General features: G+C 33.1%; 1 protein-coding gene across 4 annotated transcripts in view; it reads right to left on the reverse strand.

The window, feature by feature from the left end:
* The window catches only part of HNF4G (hepatocyte nuclear factor 4 gamma), a 121659-nt gene that overhangs the window by 87191 nt on the left and 16248 nt on the right, over positions 1-18220 (reverse strand). The window contains exon 1 of one of the 4 annotated variants that reach the window (XM_077876512.1): positions 13567-13868. The exons of the other annotated variants lie outside the window; for them this stretch is intronic. The gene's annotated coding sequence lies outside the window, so the exon portion shown is untranslated. Of the gene's footprint in view, positions 1-13566; positions 13869-18220 lie in introns of those variants that run through there. 4 annotated transcript variants of the gene reach the window in all.

An 18220-nucleotide genomic window follows, 5' to 3' on the forward strand; every position in this document is an offset into this window, starting at 1 on the left:
GAACATTACTCACCACATTGACTGTAGCAATTGGATATGTGTGTAACTAAAGATACCAACATTTTATGAAACTTAATTTTTAATTATTAATCCCCTCCTATCCATCTAGAAGCAATGTTATTACCAAATACAACTCTTAATAGAGACAGATGGAAGAACTACATGAAATATATCACTTAGGTTTAAAAAAGTTAATAAATTTTATGTTCTCAAAAATCACATTTTGTGTTCTCAAATAGACTGTGTAGTCCAGTGTCCATTTTTTTTTAGGAAGTCAAGTTCCTAAAAACTTAGTGTTTTACTGTTTTGAGGGTTGATATACTTAATTTGGAAGATGAGTTATTTGTTTGGGTTTTGATGAGATAGAAAAATGCATTTAAGGACTTATTGCACAAAAAGCATGGGTGTGGCTGAAATAGGGAAGAACTCAAGACCTATATCTCATTTTTTATATATAATTGACAATCTTATTCCCTACAAAATGTTAACACTTATAGTAATATGCATATACACAAGTGTTTCCAAGTAGTTTGATTTTTTTTTTTTAATTTTACTTAGTTAACCTACAGTGCAATATTGGTTTCTGGAGTACAATTCAGTGATTCATTACTTACAAACAACACCCTGTGCTCATCACAAAACGTGCCCTCCTTAATAGTTTGATTCTTAATAGCAGCATTTTCTTATACAATTCCTTCCATTCAGTCAAAAAATAGGTGTTTCATGATGTAATAGACTAAGTTTTCTCTTTAGTACTGGAGCTAGAGCAGTGAATAAAGAGGGCAAAGTCTCTGCCTTCATGCACCTTATTCTTGTAAGCAAGAGAGGCATACAAAATATACATATTAAAATGTCAGTGACTGCTAAGTACAATTAAGAGAGATAAAACAAGATGAGATGACAGCATGATTAGGGCTATTTTTGATAGGCTGATTAGATAAGAGCTCTCTCAGAATTTGACATTTAGGAAAAGACCTAGCAAAAATAACTGGGGAGAAAAGGGCTTCTGTGTAGAGCACAGAAAAACACCAAAGCACCAACAATCTGTGTATTCTGGAAGCTTCAGGTAGACCAATGTGGCTGGAGAACAAGAGGATAAGTGAGGATGTACTAGTAAATGTACTAATGACTTAATACACATTTTACTTAATGCTCAGTATTATCACATGTGATATACATTACTTTCTTCATTAAAAAAAACCATAAAACATTAAGATCAGAAATATGAAATAACTTGCCTGTGATTGAGGCAGATCAATCACTTAATTCCAGAAGGCCCAAATCAGTATTATTAGTTCCTGTGCTATTTTGCTTCCAGCAAGGAACAAAACAAGACATAACCTATAGTCCTGGAGTAGGAATGAGGCTGCAGATATCAGGACGGGCTGGTGGTATAGGGTATAGAAAACTTAAATTCAAGAGGCCTGACATACCGCTACCCTGGTGGATGGTTGTGAGCTACAATTTCAACCCGAAATGGTCCATTTGAACATTAAAACCCCTATATAATCATTCATTTCTTTATTAATTATCTTAAACATGTCTATTAAAGGCCTAATACAGAGTAGGCAATGTGATTAAGAATTATAATGAATAATAATTGAAGGTGCCTTCATAGATCCCTCATTCAAGTGGAAGGCAAATGTATAGACATATCATTCAAGATAATATAGATTCAATAAATGAGCAGAAAAAGTGCTATGAAAATATAAAGCCAGGAAAATTTGGGAATGAAGCTGCATGATCACACTGGGCCTCTAATATTTTATTCCGTCAGTCACTGCATAACATTCTATGCATCCTATGAGGAAACAATATTGCATAAATTCCCTCTTAAAGTCTAAAAACTTTTTAGCAAACATAAGGCTATACTAAGTTTTTTCTCTCTTTCCTATAACAATCCCTGTAATTCTAAGTTATTTTTCTAATAATAAGTCATATGCTCAGAAATCTTCACAGATCATGAATTTCTTCATTGATAACAATAATAATGGATGGAAATAATTTAACCTAGGTATAAAATCATGGCCTATTACTCAAAAAATGAAACACGTGCATAGGGAAACTATGCATATACTTCTTTCTTTTAACACTTAAAAAATAAAGTCAAGGTTTTTACGGTATAATTTTAAAGGAAAGATACTTGAAAAGCCCGAACTTATACAAAGGGTGACATGTGTCTTCATTAACAACCACTCTGGATGTTTTACAGCTGGAAATTTAGCTTTTGAAGGTTTGAATTACCCCAAGAATAAGAAAGGAGTCTGACCAGTGATAAGCTATGTGCTGAGGCTCACATAATGAAACTCTAGATAAGAGACTAATTGTAGGAGCAGGTCATTGAACTCCAAGGCGAATTAACTCCACCTTGAAGCAGCTTTGTCATTCTCTATAAAGCATATGCCATCCCCGTGAGGAATTAAAATCCTATTTCTCTAATACAGTGCTGGTGAAACAAAGAAAACATACAGAATTCTAAGAAATGGATAATTTTGAGTCAGAAAATTAAAATTTTTGATGAGTTCAAAAGTAAAGTGTTGGGGATCCCTGGGTGGCGCAGCGGTTTGGCGCCTGCCTTTGGCCCAGGGCGTGATCCTGGAGACCCGGGATCGAATCCCACATCGGGCTCCCGGTGCATGGAGCCTGCTTCTCCCTCTGCCTGTGTCTCTGCCTCTCTCTCTCTCTCTCTCTCTGATGTGACTATCATAAATAAATAAAAAAATTAAAAAAAAACAAAAAACAAAAAAAAACAAAACAAAAGTAAAGTGTTGAATTTTAGGTTGCATCTATGTTATAAACAAACTTATCAATGTTCCCAAATGGAAACAAGAAAAGTCAGTTCCTATAGTCTCCATCCTCTTTGACTTGAGATAATAGATCATAAAGATGGTAGCAATGTCATTACTAATAGAAGGAATCAGTAAAATCAAATATGTTTTAACACAAATGCAATGTTAAAAGGGGTTTATGATTACTTTGTAATTACCGAATAGCAAATCTTCCATTTGAACATTAAAATTCAATTTGATTGGTTATAGTTAACCCTTGTTACAATGACCAGTAGGCCAAACTTGAACAGGTGACAGTCTGTTGGCCAAGCATAATTAATAATAGCTTCCCTTGCTACTCTCAAGAGTATCCTGATTTAGAAAATAAGTTATGTCACCTTCCTCAAGATTTAAAATAGTATAATGGGGTGTCTGGCTGGCTCAGTCGGTAGAGCACATGACTCTTGAGGTTGTGAGTTCAAGCCCCATGTCTGGCAAAGAGCTTTCATTAAAAGATATTACTTATTTTGAAATAACATTTGATGAAACATTTCAAATGATTTTTGCCACTGATTCACTCGACCGTCAACTAAAACTGAACGCCCAGTTAATTAAGCTGAAATCTTATTGGTACTGTGCTACATACTAAAATTAAAAAAAGGGATCCCTGGATGGCCAGCGGTTTAGCATTTGCCTTCAGCCCAGAGCATGATCCTGGAGTCCCGGAATCGAGTCCCACATCTGGCTTCCTGCATGGAGCCTGCTTCTCCCTCTGCCTGTGTCTCTGCTTCTCTCTCTCTATCTGTGTGTCTCATGAATAAATAAATAAATAAGATATTTTAAAATATTAAATTAAATTATAAAAAGGAATTCATAAATATGCCCTTCCTGGCAGAAATTAAACCCAAAAAAGAAAATAAAATGGCCCATCAATGGGCATATACAACTAAAAGCTAACAAAATAGAAATATAAAATCAGCCACATGAAAAGACATGCATATGCTAGGACAATACACTCACTTTTTTTTTTTAAGATTTTATTTATTTATCCACGAGAGACATGGAGAGAGAGAGAGAGAGGCAGAGACACAGGCAGAGGAAGAAGCAGGCTCCATGCAGGGAGCCTAACGTGGGACTTGATCCCAGGTCTCCAGGATCATGCCGTTGGCCAAAGGCAACACTAAACCGCTGAGCTACCTGGGCTGCCCAATGCACTCATTATTTAAATAACATGTCTATATATAGAATAAATTCTATATAAATTTAATTAACTTGATTTAATCAGTTTTTCTTAAGAGGTTAGTTGTTTAACATGTTAGATATTATTATTAACACTAGAAAATCAAAGGCTTAATAGTCAGAAAGTATAGTTTTTAATTAACTTGATATTTGATATTTTAATTAACTTGAACTTGATATTTAAATAAAATATACCCAAACAAAATATATGCCTATTATTGAAAATTTTGTAAAATACAGAAAACTAAAAAAGCCCTATAATTTTATCATCCAAAGTACCATTTTTAATATATTCTTACATTAGATAGTTATAGATAGATGTATGTCATTAGATAGTTATAGATGTATGTATGTGCATATACATTAATATGTATACATGCTATGCATATACATATATTAAACACTTACATATATACGCATGTGTACATGTTTAATATATGTATATTATATAGATTTTTCTCTATTTGGAGACTTACTTTTGAGAATAAAAACATATGGTATATGTAATGTTGTAGTGTGATTTTTTTTTCCACCGTATTGTGAAAATCCATTGATGTCAATCTTAGTTTATCATCGTGATAAATTAAATAAAATTTATTTTCAATCTTTTATTTTTATACAGTATTACATTGTGAGCATTGTCCTATATCATTATTATGTGAAAACATTATTTGAAGATAGGATAGTACATTAACTGTATTTACTTTGACAATATCACTAATTATTTCAAAACAGAAAAATATTCTAGAAGTGGGATAATTAAGTCGGATGATATGAATTTCTTCATAAATTTTGACCCACAGTGTCATTGTATTCACCACAAAAGTGGTCTTAATTTTCATTATCCACTAGTGCAGAGCTTAGGCTTTGCAATGGGAGTGCCTATGATGGAATCATGGCTCAAACACTCACTAATTGCATACTTTAGTCTTTAAACTCTTTAAAAATCAGATACTCATTTGAAAAGTAATGACAATAAATGCTTTGAGGTTGTATTAGAACCAAAGAATGTTGGAGACCTACTAAAACTGCAACAATTATTATTGTACCCACTAGTAATGGTATAATGTCAACACTGAATAAAACACTTTTGCTCTTTGAAAATCATTATTTATATCATTTATTATAAAATTTAAAGTAATTTTGAACTTACATGACTACAGTTTGGCAGTGACAACTAGCAATTCCCTTAGATATGATCCTCCCTCGATGGCAAGAGATAAGTAATTGGGCACTTTGGAATTGGAGGTCACATTTCTCAGCAGCTGGCTGTAGCTATAGTTTTCACCAATGGAATATGATCATAAGTGAAGCTTGCTACTTATGGGCCTAAGCTTGAAGATATTGTGCATGAAATCCTCCATGCTCCCTCCTTTCTGCAAGCTGAAATACAGATGTGCCTGTGATTTAGCCTCATCCAGGCCAAGTAAAGACAATGCCCTGCAGCAAGAGTCATAAAAATGACAGAGACGACTGTTTTGTAAATAAAGTTTTTTGGAACACAGCCATATCCATTTGTGTATAGTCTGTGGCCACTTTCACCCTACAACTGCAGAATTAATTGTAAGAGACATCATATGGCCCCCAAGTCCTACAATATTTGCTACCTGGTCCTTTACACAAAAAACTGCCAACCTGGGCTCCAGGAGATAGCAAACCAATTCAAGAGAAACAATCTCAGTCCCCAGGGGACCATGTGAAACACAAATAATCATTCAGCCTAGACCAGGGGCTTAGGGGTTGCTAAGTGGGAAGGAAATAAACTTCTACTTTATCACAGCAACCCTTTTGGGCCATTTAGTTCTAGCAGTATAATTTGCATCCTGGCTAATATTCAAGGAAAGCTGGTTTTTATGCAGTTATGCCATTTAAATATGTCATTTTTATTAAACTTTGAGAATTTTTCTTGTTCATTTATGAAGTTTTAATATGTTAGATTTAAACCTGTCTGTAATAATTATGGAAAATAATGTTCATAGATTATTTGATTTTTAGGTTAATGGTATTTCTATATAATTCTAAAGATATTTCTCTTCTAACAAATCTATCCATACTTATGGTTTCTTATATTGTTTTACAGTTAGTTTTCCTTTTTCCAAAACCAGGTAGATATGTCTTTTTTTGTGTGTTTTTTTATCTTAATATTTCACTCATCTTTTTCATTCCAAATGGCATCTAGCAGTACTTACTGAATAGTTAACTCATAGATATGTTACAATTACTTACATATTATAACATATTCAGAATTATATAATCATATATTATACATTTATAAACATGATTTCAGAGCTTTTATATTATTCCATTGTTCTATTCTTTTCTCAAAGCAGTATCATAGAACTTTAATTATTATACTTTTAGGGGGATCCCTGGGTGGCTCATCGGTTTAGCTCCTGCCTTTGGCCCAGGGCGTGATCCTGGAGACCCGAGATTGAGTCCCATGTTGGGACCCATGGAGCCTGCTTCTCCCTCTGCCTGTGTCTCTGCCTCTCTCTTTCTCTCTCTCTCTGTGTCTATCATGAATGAATAAATAAATAAAATCTTTTAAAAAATATTATACTTTTAGAATTCAATTAATATCCAGTATATATATCAAGTTGTTCTTATTCACATTTAATCTCTAACTTTTGAGGGAATAGGGGTATTTTTTAAAAATTCTATTTTGTCATGTGAGAAATATAAAATAAATTATAATTTATTTAATTTATTTATCACGATGATGAACTAAGATTGACATCAATGGATTTTCACAATACGGTGGAAAAAAAAATCACACTACAACATTACATATACCATATGTTTTTATTCTCAAAAGTAAGTCTGAAAATAATCTAATGTCATAGAGTTCTTCATTAGAGTACGGCTAAGACAAATAATTTTTATCTTATTTATTAATACTATTGGTGTTTTCATTTTAGTTACCAGAAAATTGGATAATGCAGTTAAAATCATGAGATCAGTTAGAAGGAGAGCCTGAGATTCAGTGCCCCTGCTCTCTGTCATAATTTCCAGTTTCAGTAATCTGAGTATTAAATCTACAGTGGGTCTGGCCAAATCATTGAATGCAGGCATTTTATTATATATTTTATCCCAGAAAACCTTAAAAACCAAATTTGTATGTTGTCATGAAAATCCTTATCTTGAAACTCCTTATGCAATAATGACCTTCTATCCTTTACAGACCTTAAGATATGGATATTATTTTTTTAATTTAATTATTCTGATTGGAATTGAAACAAATCTATGGCATTCACGTGAACTAGAAGCTTTATATTTCTGAGTCTTTCCATGCAAGAATCTCTACGTATTTATTCACATCTCTTTACAAGTCTTTCAAAGAGTCTTATTTTTAGTCTTGCATATTTATAATTTTAATAATTTATTATGAAACCTCTGATATATACAAAATAACATCTAGTATCTCTTCAGTTTAATAGTAATGAAATAAATATCCATATGCCTAGTGCTTAGTTTATGAAGTAGAACATGAACCGTGACTTTGAAGGACCCTGGATACCATTCCTTGATTGAATCCCACTCCTAGAGTTAATTACTATCCTATGCTAATAACTCCTTACATTACTTTGAGTTTTACAACATACCCATAAACTAATAACAGTGTATTATTTAGTTGTTTCTGTTTGGGTCTTTATATAAATGAAAATGTTACTATAATGTATTTTTCTTTGATTTGATTTTTTAAACTGAATTTTCTGTTTATATGAGATTTATTTATGTTGATGGATAGAAGAGTGATTTATTTTCTCTTTTATAATAAATCACCACGTGAATATACCACAGTGCATTTATCCATTCCATTATTGATAGACATTTGGGGTATTTCCAATATTTGCTTTTACAAACAGTGCTGCTATAAATATTCTGGTGTATGTTTCCAGGTGCACATATCAACACGTGGTTTGTGGACCTACGCCAGTTCAAGGATTGTTTGTTATAAGTCCATGACGGGATAAGTACAGAAATAGAGGGTAAGCAGTTAGAAGCTTTAATAATAATTGGATTTTGCTGTAATATCCGAGCTCAGAATCAGTCTTATTTAGCAGGGCTTCACCAGTATGATGGTGTTGAACTCCTGTGGTAAGTCACACTGTGGCATATGAGTCATGTGCACTTAACAATCGTAATACTTTTAAGATTACGTTAGCAACTATAACCCAAAAATGTGTAAAAGTTGGATAAAATATAAACACATACATAACTTTATAAGTATTTATACATTCTTTTCAATTGGTAAATAAGTCTGTTTTAAAATTTTATCACTTAACATTATTGCTAAATTAGAGAAATAAATTTCTATAATTTATTTTATTTTATAAAAGATTTTATTTATCTATTCAGGAAAGACGCAGAGAGAGAGGCAGAGACACAGGCAGAGGGAGAAGCAGGCTCCTGCGGGAGCCCAACATGGGACTGGATCTGGGGTCTCCAGGATCACACCCTGGGCCAACGGCAGGCATTAAACCGCTGAGACACCCAGGGATCCCCCATATAATTTATTTTTAATGCCTAATTCATTGACAGGAATGTAAGCTTCAATTGATTTTTTTGTTATTATTAAGACAAAATATATCTTTCAAGAATGTAGTAGTAGCAATAACCAAAATAAAGACAAAAGAAGTGATTTTAAAGAAATGAAAACTAAAATATTGAAACTATCAACGTATTCAACCTAAGATGTTGGTTGACTATACTGTGATGCAGTCACACAATAGAGAACTATCTAAAAAAAAAAAAAAAAAAAAGAATGAAAAAGGTCTTCAAGAAATGTCAGAAAATCTCAAGAGATATCATGAGGGTGGGGGGCAGGGGGAAGAAAAGGCAGAAAGCATGTATAATCACAAATAGAGCTATTTGTGAAAGAGAAAAAATAAATTAACATGCATATATCTTCTAATCATGCCAAAAAAATCCCAATGAAATTAGTTACATGAGAGGGGTATTGAGTGGAAGGGATACAGGAGGGAATGTGGTTTCTGTAAGGGATCGCTTTTTATACATAGTTTTTACTTTTGAAAGCATAACATACCATGTTGGAAAAAAAAATTAAATAATCAAGAACAAGAATCAGAAAAACAAACAACAAAATCCCCACAAAACAAAAAACAACCCTGAAAGCAAGGTGAAATAAATATAGTTAAATTGTATTACAAATAAACATCATTACCATGCTGGAGGAGAAAGAAGGGAGGAAAAAGAGAAGGGAAACAGAGAAGGAAGGAAGGAGGGAAATTTCAAAACTAGGATTCCTTTGTCCTGAATAGTTCCAGAAGCCCTGCTCTGAGGTCCATTTAGCAGTGGAACTGCTAGCTCACAGTTATTGCTGAATTTTGCCATTCATTCCAAGTAGTTTTCTAAAGCATTGTACACCTACAGCATATGCCAGTTCTAGTTGCTCAGTAATGCTGATATTGCCATTTATTCCTGGAAATAAGGCAAGATATAAACACTCATTGTGGTCTAAATTTGCCTTTCCAGTGTTACAGATTAGAGTCAGCAAATTGACAAATTTTTCTTGGCTACTTTGCTTTCTTTTCTACGAAATGACTGTCTTATCCTCACTTTTTTTTTATTTGTTGTCTCTTTGTCACTAGCTTACCAAGTTTTTATATATTTTAGATTCTAAATTCTGTTGGTCATGGGCAATGCAAACGTTTTAGTCTGGCGTTTGGAACTGTCATTTCACTCTTCCCACAGTGCCTTTCAAGGGGGGGGGGGGCTTGAATTTGAACAAAGTGAAATTTATCAGACTATCTCTACAGTTGTGCTTCTTTCTAAAAGTAATCCTTTCATAAAAAGAGATCGGAAACATATTGTTATGTCCCCCTTCTAATTTATTAATCTATTTGGAATTGATTTTTATGTTACATGTGAGTGAGGTGGGGTCCAGTTCTATCTTTTCCATAAAAATTGCTAATTTTCCTAACACCTTCTGCCAGAGGACTAAGCTCCCTCTACTGATGTGCAATGCTAAAAGAACAAGTTTCCATGTATGTGTGGGTTGTTTATGAGCTAAGCAGTCTGTTCCAGCAATGTATTCCTGAACTAGCACACTGTAATAATTATAATAGGTTTAAAATAGATCTTGATATCTGATAGGGCAAGGGGTGCTTCCTCATACTGCTTTTTCGGGAATGAATTAGCAATTCCTGTCCTTTTGATCTATCGTATGAATGTTAAAATGAGCTAGTCAGCTTTCATGAAAAGTCTTGTTGACACTTGATAGGAATTGTGTTAAACCATGCAACAATTTGAGGAAAATCGTCATTTAAAAAAGTGTCTTTTTATCTGCAGTGAGCTTCTCCATTTATTTGGATGTATCTTTGTGTTTTTCAATGCAATTTTATAATTTCCATAAAAAATCTGCATGATTTTAATTACTCTTAGATACTTTACAATTTATGTTGTTGCTATTAAAAAAATGGAACATTTTCCAAGTTAAAATATTAACTAAATATTAATACATGGAATTGTGCTTGAATTTTGTTATCTTGATTTTATAGTTAAAAATGACTAATAATTCGTTGAGGCATCTTGGTGGCTCAGTCAGTTAAAGCATCCAGTGCTTGATTTCCACTTGGGTCATTATCTCCCAGGTCATGAGATAGATAGATAAATCAATAAATAAATCTCTTTAAAAAAGACTAATAATTTGTAGATTTTTTTCCTAAATGGGAAATCATGTCATCTACATAACAAATCAAAATTTGTTTCTTTTCTCTCAAAGCTTAATAATTCTCTTTCCTTCCCTCCCTCCCTCTCACATTATCATTTCTGGAATATCTTATTGGTTATACAGGTCATGCCTATTCATTTGGGTAAGAGACTACACAAAGCCATGAATACCAACCAGGAAGCAAGGATCACTGGGGTTCATGTCAGAGGCTGGCTACCACATGGAACAATATTTTTTAGAATTTTCTTTGTCTGCTATTTAAAAAGTGAATCTTTCCCCCTTTTTTGGTTACCAATTATTTGGTATATCTTTCCCAATTTTTGTTTTCTATATTATTCAGTTCAGGAGTTTTTCTATTAACAATAGAACTGGGATTTGTTTCGTTTTGTCTTCTGTCCAATAATCTCTTTTAACTGGAAATTTTAATCCATTCATATTTATAATGATTACTGCTGTGTGTGGATTTGTTTCTACCATCTACTACCTTTCTGTTCTTTGTTAACTTTTTTTTGCCTTTCTTCGTCTTGATCAGTGTTCAGTGATTTTGCTGTAATATATTACAGTGTTCTGTTGATTATACTCTCCCGTATTACTGGCTTGAAATTTGTTTGCTTTATGAGTATGAAGATAGGTGTCTTTCATAAATTCAAAATCTATTACAGCCCCCATCACTTTGAATATTGTCTCACCTTGATTTTCTCTCTTCCATCTATCTGGCTGTCCAATTAGGTATACGTGACACTTTTTCTTTTTATCCTCCTTATCTCTGAAAGTCTCTTTCATATTTTCTAGCTGTCTCTCTGCTCTATATTCTTTTTATTTTCTTCAGATATTTATTTCAAAAAAATTCTCATTTCAGCTGTGTTTCCTCTGCTGTATAAGCCATAAAATGAATTTCAACCCTCATTTGTTTATTTTTTAATTCTCTCAAACTACTGTTTGGTACTTTTTCAAATATATTCTTGCTTCTATAGTCTTGCCTTTTACTATATTTCAGAAAATCTATACTATTTTTAACATATTAAATATAATTAATTTATGTTTCATAAGTGAAAATTCCAGTAGCTACAGTCTTTTTGGGTCTGTGTCTGGTGTTTGTTTTTCTGAATAAATTTATGCTTTGTTCTACCTTATTTAGTGCTGATTTCTTAATATGATCTCATGCCCTTTGAAATGTTATCTGTAAGAATTATTTAAGGCCTTGACTTAGAGTGCTTTTCTTTTTGTGAGACTTTTGCTTGCTTCTGCAAAGTACTTGGGGAAATTATCAACCTTAAAACTGGAATTTATTTTTAGATGTGAATTTGAATTACATGAGGGTGAAGTTAGGAATTTTCTTCAGGTAAAACTTCGCTTTGCTTACACTGCACTCAGAAACAAAACCAAGAAAAGTAATTATTCCTACTCTCCTTTAAGAACATATTCATCCTCTCTCTCTCTCTCCCTCTTCCTCTCTCTCCCACCTCTTCCATAACCACTGTATTTGTTTCATCGAACTAACAATAAGAGTTGCCTTCCAGAGATCCTATTGATACAGAGTGCTTTCCAATACAACCCAACCAATTTTTGCCAGCCAAAGCTATTTTTTGTTTATCAAAAAATGTTCTCAAATCTTAAACTGTATGCCATGAGGAATTGCCAAATATCCCAGGAAAAACATCTGTTTCAGTGCTTGCTAACTTCTCTCAATTTGTGATTTCATGGTGTTCATGTGTTTTTAAAATTCCTTTACCCTCCCCCCAACTCAGCTATACAATTAGTCTTTTTAAAAAACATATTTTTCAAAAACTATACATTCTGTTGGCATTTTTTAGTTTTTACTAATGGAAAGTTTTCTCTAGATATACAGTCCGCCGTATTATCAGAAATTAAAGGGAAGAATGACCATGGGATTTCTGGTTGGAAGAGAGCAATGAAATGTTATGATTCTTAGACTCAGGAAGGCCCTAATCAGCCTTCTCTCTTCAAAGGGGACAGCACAGAACTACTCTTCAAATCATTACACCTTTATGCTATGTCAAGATCTTCACTAATACTGGAACAAGCCTAAGAATAGACACCACTTGCTTCATTATTGAGGGAGGGTATTATTTTAACCATGATGAGCAGCAAAGAACCAATAATCCTCCACTATGTTAAATCAAGAGTCAAGAGATTCCTATGGTAGAAGGAAGGGGTGATGGTTAGAAATAGAAATGCAAGAGAGAAAGAGGCAAAAAAGACCTCCTTTATATTCACATGTCTGTCTGTTGTCTAAAAAGAGAGGGAGAAAAAAAGGTCTTATGCCGTATTGAATATTCAGTTTAAGACATAATGCAAACAGTTTAGAAACACACTTTTGAAAGATAGTCTAAATTAGACCAGTATCTGCACTCAGAAGTCTAACATGCACACATTTAATATGTATAAATATGAACAGACAATGTAGAGTCCCTAAACCTGTGGTCTTCTTCTATTCCCTCTCTCAGTTAAGAGTACCACCAGTCACTCATTTAAGCAAGCTAGAAACTAGGAAATCATTCTCCAAGTATCTCTTACTCACTCCCCAAATCCACTCCATTATCAAATCCCCTACATTTTGCCCTCAAAATTTTTCTGAAATCAATCTATATCTTCTCACCCCCTCTATAGTACCTTCATCCAAGCCTTCAAAATGTGTTTACCTGAACTACTAAAATAGACTCTCCACTGGTCTACCCATGTATACCTCTGCCCCTACCCAGCTGCAGCCAGAATGATATATTCAAAATGTAAATCTGTTCTCATGATCTCCCTACTTAAAACATCTCTAATGCTTCGCATCACTCTGGAAATGACAAAAGTCTTAACATGTAACTATAAGATCCACGTTTTGGTCCCACATACCTCTTGAATAATATTCTTCCCAACACTCGTTTCTCTCTTTGCACCAAAACATTGTCCTTCTTTCTTGTCTTCATATTCACTGTGCTCCTTCCTGCACCACAAAGCCTATATCAGTTTCCCTACAAGAAGTACTCTTACCTTTCTTCCTTCTTTTCCAAGTTAGTTTCCACTCATTATTTAGATATTAGCTCAATTCCCCTTTCTCAGTGAAAGTCTTTCTGCACTTCCTTGATTAGATCATATCACCTATTGCACAGCCTTATGGCACAACGTACTTCTCATTCAATAAGCCTATAGTAATTGCAATTACTGAATTAATGTGTACCTTTACTCTAGCTGAAAGTTCCACGAATACAAAGATATGACCTAATATACTAGTGCCCCTAAGAAGCAGTTTATTTCGTTAAATTGTAAAATATATCAGAAAAGGAAGCATATATATAATGTATTTGTACAGGTTAAATATTAATAATAAATGAAACACTGAATAACATCATCCAAATAAAGAAAGAACACATTGACAGTCTGTGGAAGTCTCATTTGTGCCTTTCTACAATCATATATCCACCTGCCAGGTACATGCTCAAGTAATTAAGCATTAACAGGAGATTTTGATCATTATTCTCAATCTTCCCCCTTCACAGAAAATAATTAATTACATTAATATTTACATATTACATAAAATGGTGTTTATATTTTGTTTTTGAAAACATATAAAAGAAATCATACTCAATATATCCGTCTCTGATTTGCTTCTTTCACTCAATGTCAAGTGTCTGAGGTCTAACCACATTGATGGTTTACTTCAGGTTCATTCATTCGTACTCCCATATAATACCCTTTGTATGAGTGGAAAGCAATGTCTTATTTGTTGTTCTAGTGATAGACACTGGAATACATAACTCCTCATAAACATGTACAGTGCTTGGCTAGTGTATACAGCCAGGACAAGAACTGCTGGCTTAAAGTGCTACTCAAACTTTCAGAGATCACTTAAATGAACAAATCATGAGTTATATTTTTTGCTATACCTATCATTTATTGAAGTATTATATAAGTTTTATTCATTTTCTACATTTTTCTCAATATACCTGCTGTTAATCTAAATCAAAGTAGGATACATTTTCAAAAAAATCTCACCTATTGCATTAATATATTCATTTATTCAACAAATATTTATTGAGACACTCATTATGCATAAGGTACTATACTAGATGCCACAATATTCTTAATTTTTTAATACTTATTCCAATAGTTAAAATCTGGATGCTATTAGGTGCTCAATACTACAGACTACTCACTGGTCTTCCGAAGGTAATGTTCATTCTGATACTAAGAATGAGAGGGAGAGCATGAGTGAAAACATACCTGCAAAGAGCCAATATGGGGTATGTTATCATTCATTGCTAAAACTGTCCTAAAAAAATCACTTATTATAGCTTCACTTCCAATGTAATAGTAGTATCTTTAAACATTACCTCTCCAATTTTATTTTTCCAAAAGTAAGGCCACTTGTGTAACAATATGGAAAAGAACACACAAATTTAAAATGTTTAAATCTGATGTGTATCTTGGTTTTAAAATAAATCATTCTATTTGTCTCCCACCTCACATGACCCCGAGACCTGGAAATGGCTTTATATGATGGAGTTTTAACAGGTGACTATTACTCCTGAGGACTAAAATAAACATTAACATAGTTTGATCAGTGGCAGGGAGTTTCATAGTACTTAGCCAATCATTATCACTTCCCAACTACTCTTTTCACTTTATACCCTTTTATCTTCCAATAAATAAGAATTGCAATAAAGGAAACATTGTCTGGTGGGAGTTCAATGATATAATTAAGCTTCACACCGGGCTATAATTTGGGAGTCCCAGAGAGAAGATATTTATTGCCAACACACCCTAACAAATATAAAAGCTGCTTAATGACTGCATGAAAGTCGGTGTTAGAGGAATTTTTTGTGCTCACTTCCTGGTTGAGAGGTGTAAGAGAGGACATAAAAGAATCATCCAATTTATTTAGAGAAATTTTTCCCATAATAGGAGCAGAAGATATAATGTATGAGAATAGCTTAAATTCTTTAAAACCCATTGTTTTCATAACCTTACTTAAATAAAAAGCATGTTTTCAAAATTGTATTCACTAATACATGGTAAAGCTCATGATTTGTGTATGTGGTGCTTGCGTGTGCTGTGCTTACCTAAACTATTTACATGAACTCTATCTTAAACACAGTGCAAGGGTATGGTTTCATGAGGTTCATTAACATAAGCAAATACCTACCTGTCAGCTGGTAGTGTGTATTCAGTACTTACTAAATGTGAAGTGACACACATGGGCAAATTCCACGAAAAGTAGCAGTAAAAGGTGCCTACAGCCAAAGCAGTAATAATAGTTGTATGCCAATTGCATCTCAATTTTAAAAAGTTATCACTATTTTTATTATTATAAAAAATTTAATAGTTTAGGAATATTTATGTGCAGTAATACTTATATACTTCCATGTATGATAAATTTGTACAGAAAGAAAGGGAATTATCTAAGGCTTGTTAAGTTTTGCCATGAACAAAACACAGAGTTTCTAAACATAACTTGGTAACTACTTTCCTAAATTATTAATTCTCTCCCCTTTGTATGAGGAGTATAATATTCTTACTAATTTACAATATAGAAATATTTGTACTAGTATTTTAAATTGATTTTAAATCATAAGAAAATTAAAAATATCTAAACATATGTATCCTCTATGATCCAGTAATTCTGTTCTTGGAAATACACTCATCAGAAATGAGGGCTCAGGCCCAACAAATGACATAAAATACATTCAAGGCAGCTTTATTTGTAATAGCCCCAAACTGAAAACAACCCAAATATCCAGTGACAGTAGGCTTAGTAAATTGATTGCTGTTTATTCATTCAATGGCACACTACACAACAATGAAAAAGAATCAGCGACTAATATATACAGCAGTACAGTTAACAGGCAGATTTAACCTAGGTGTGAGTAAGAGTACCATGGTATTTTTTTAGGGAACTGGAAATACTTTAGGTGTCAATGATTATGTTTTACATGTGTAAAAATTTGAATGTGTCCTTAAGAAAAGTCAAAATTCAATAAAAAAAACTTCAGTTAAAAGCAAAAGCAATACAACAGTATGTGTCAAAAGCTAAAGAAAGCTGACTTGTTGGGATCCCTGGGTGGTGCAGCGGTTTGGCGCCTGCCTTTGGCCCAGGGCGCGATCCTGGAGACCCGGGATCGAATCCCACATCGGGCTCCCGGTGCATGGAGCCTGCTTCAGCCTCTGCCTGTGTCTCTGCCTCTCTCTCTCTCTGTGTGACTATCATAAATAAATAAAAATTAAAAAAAAAAAAAAAAAAGAAAGCTGACTTGTTGACTTACTAAATTAATACTAGAGAAATAAATCAACTTTTTAAAAAGCTCTGTCCATGTACAAACATTCATTACAAAATTATGAGTAGGAAAAAAATTAAAATCAACCTGTACAACAATAGGAAAATGGCTAGGTGGATTGTGTTATTTCAACTCAATGGAATTTTATGTAATATTGCAAAAATAATTCAAAAAACTTCCCTAATAAGAAAAAAATGTAATTAAATAATCAATGAAAAAATCCAAATACAAATTACTCATGGTGAATAAATATAAAAGCTATGCATGCCCATAAACACACATATATATAAAAGAGTAGGTAAAAAAGTACAAAAAAGAAATGTGTGTGTGCTGAATAATGGGAAATTCAATTTTCATTTTAAAAAATTCTTTGAAGTTGTTACAATTCTGCTCTAATAACAGTAAGAATATGTATAAATATATTCAATATTTCAAGAACTAATTAATGTAAAATGTTACTAAGGGATAGATCTAAGCAAAAAGAAAAGGGGTTATACTTCAAATAAAGTAAATGGCATAGAGAAGACATAGAGGAAACCCTAAGCATGAAATTATGCAAAAGTGAAAAAATTCTGGGCAAAAAATTGAAATCGATGTGTAATTGGGTGTAGGTTTGTAGAACAGAAGATCAAGGAAGAGAGAATCCTGCCTTAAAAGAACAAAGTAAGGCAACTGAATATCAGCTAGGTGTTTGAGCAGGTAAGTGTTTCAAAATACCATCTCTGCTATAACTAGCTGTATAATGTCCATCTAAAAATAAGAACAATAATAATAGGATCATTGGGTTGTTTTGAAGACTAAATGAGTTAAAGCAGGTAAAGCATTTAGAACAATGCCCGCCAATGATAAGTACTCAATAAATATTAGATAATGCAGTAGGAAAATTAAGACTTGCAGAAAAAAAAAACAAAGATTAATTTCATTTGATTTTTTTCCAAATTTAGCCTTTAAAATTTTTCAAACTCACAGCTTTATCAAAGTTATGTTTAGTTTGGTAAGGATTTTTCTCATTACTCTAAAATTTAACATTAATTTTATCTAGTATTTGCAGGGGCCTGATGCACACAACAGCAGCTTTGTAGAAATTCAACAAGATACACTAGCTGTATGAGCATTATTCGTTTCACATAAACAATGGTAGTTGTTTCCATGTGATCCTCAAAGCTAATTTTAAGATCTGGAACTTAGTGGGTATTAAATGGCTAGAAAAACAGATAAATTACAGCAGGGGACAT

The sequence above is a fragment of the Canis aureus genome, chromosome 28 (assembly GCF_053574225.1).
Source record: "Canis aureus isolate CA01 chromosome 28, VMU_Caureus_v.1.0, whole genome shotgun sequence".
Lineage (NCBI taxonomy): Eukaryota > Metazoa > Chordata > Mammalia > Carnivora > Canidae > Canis > Canis aureus.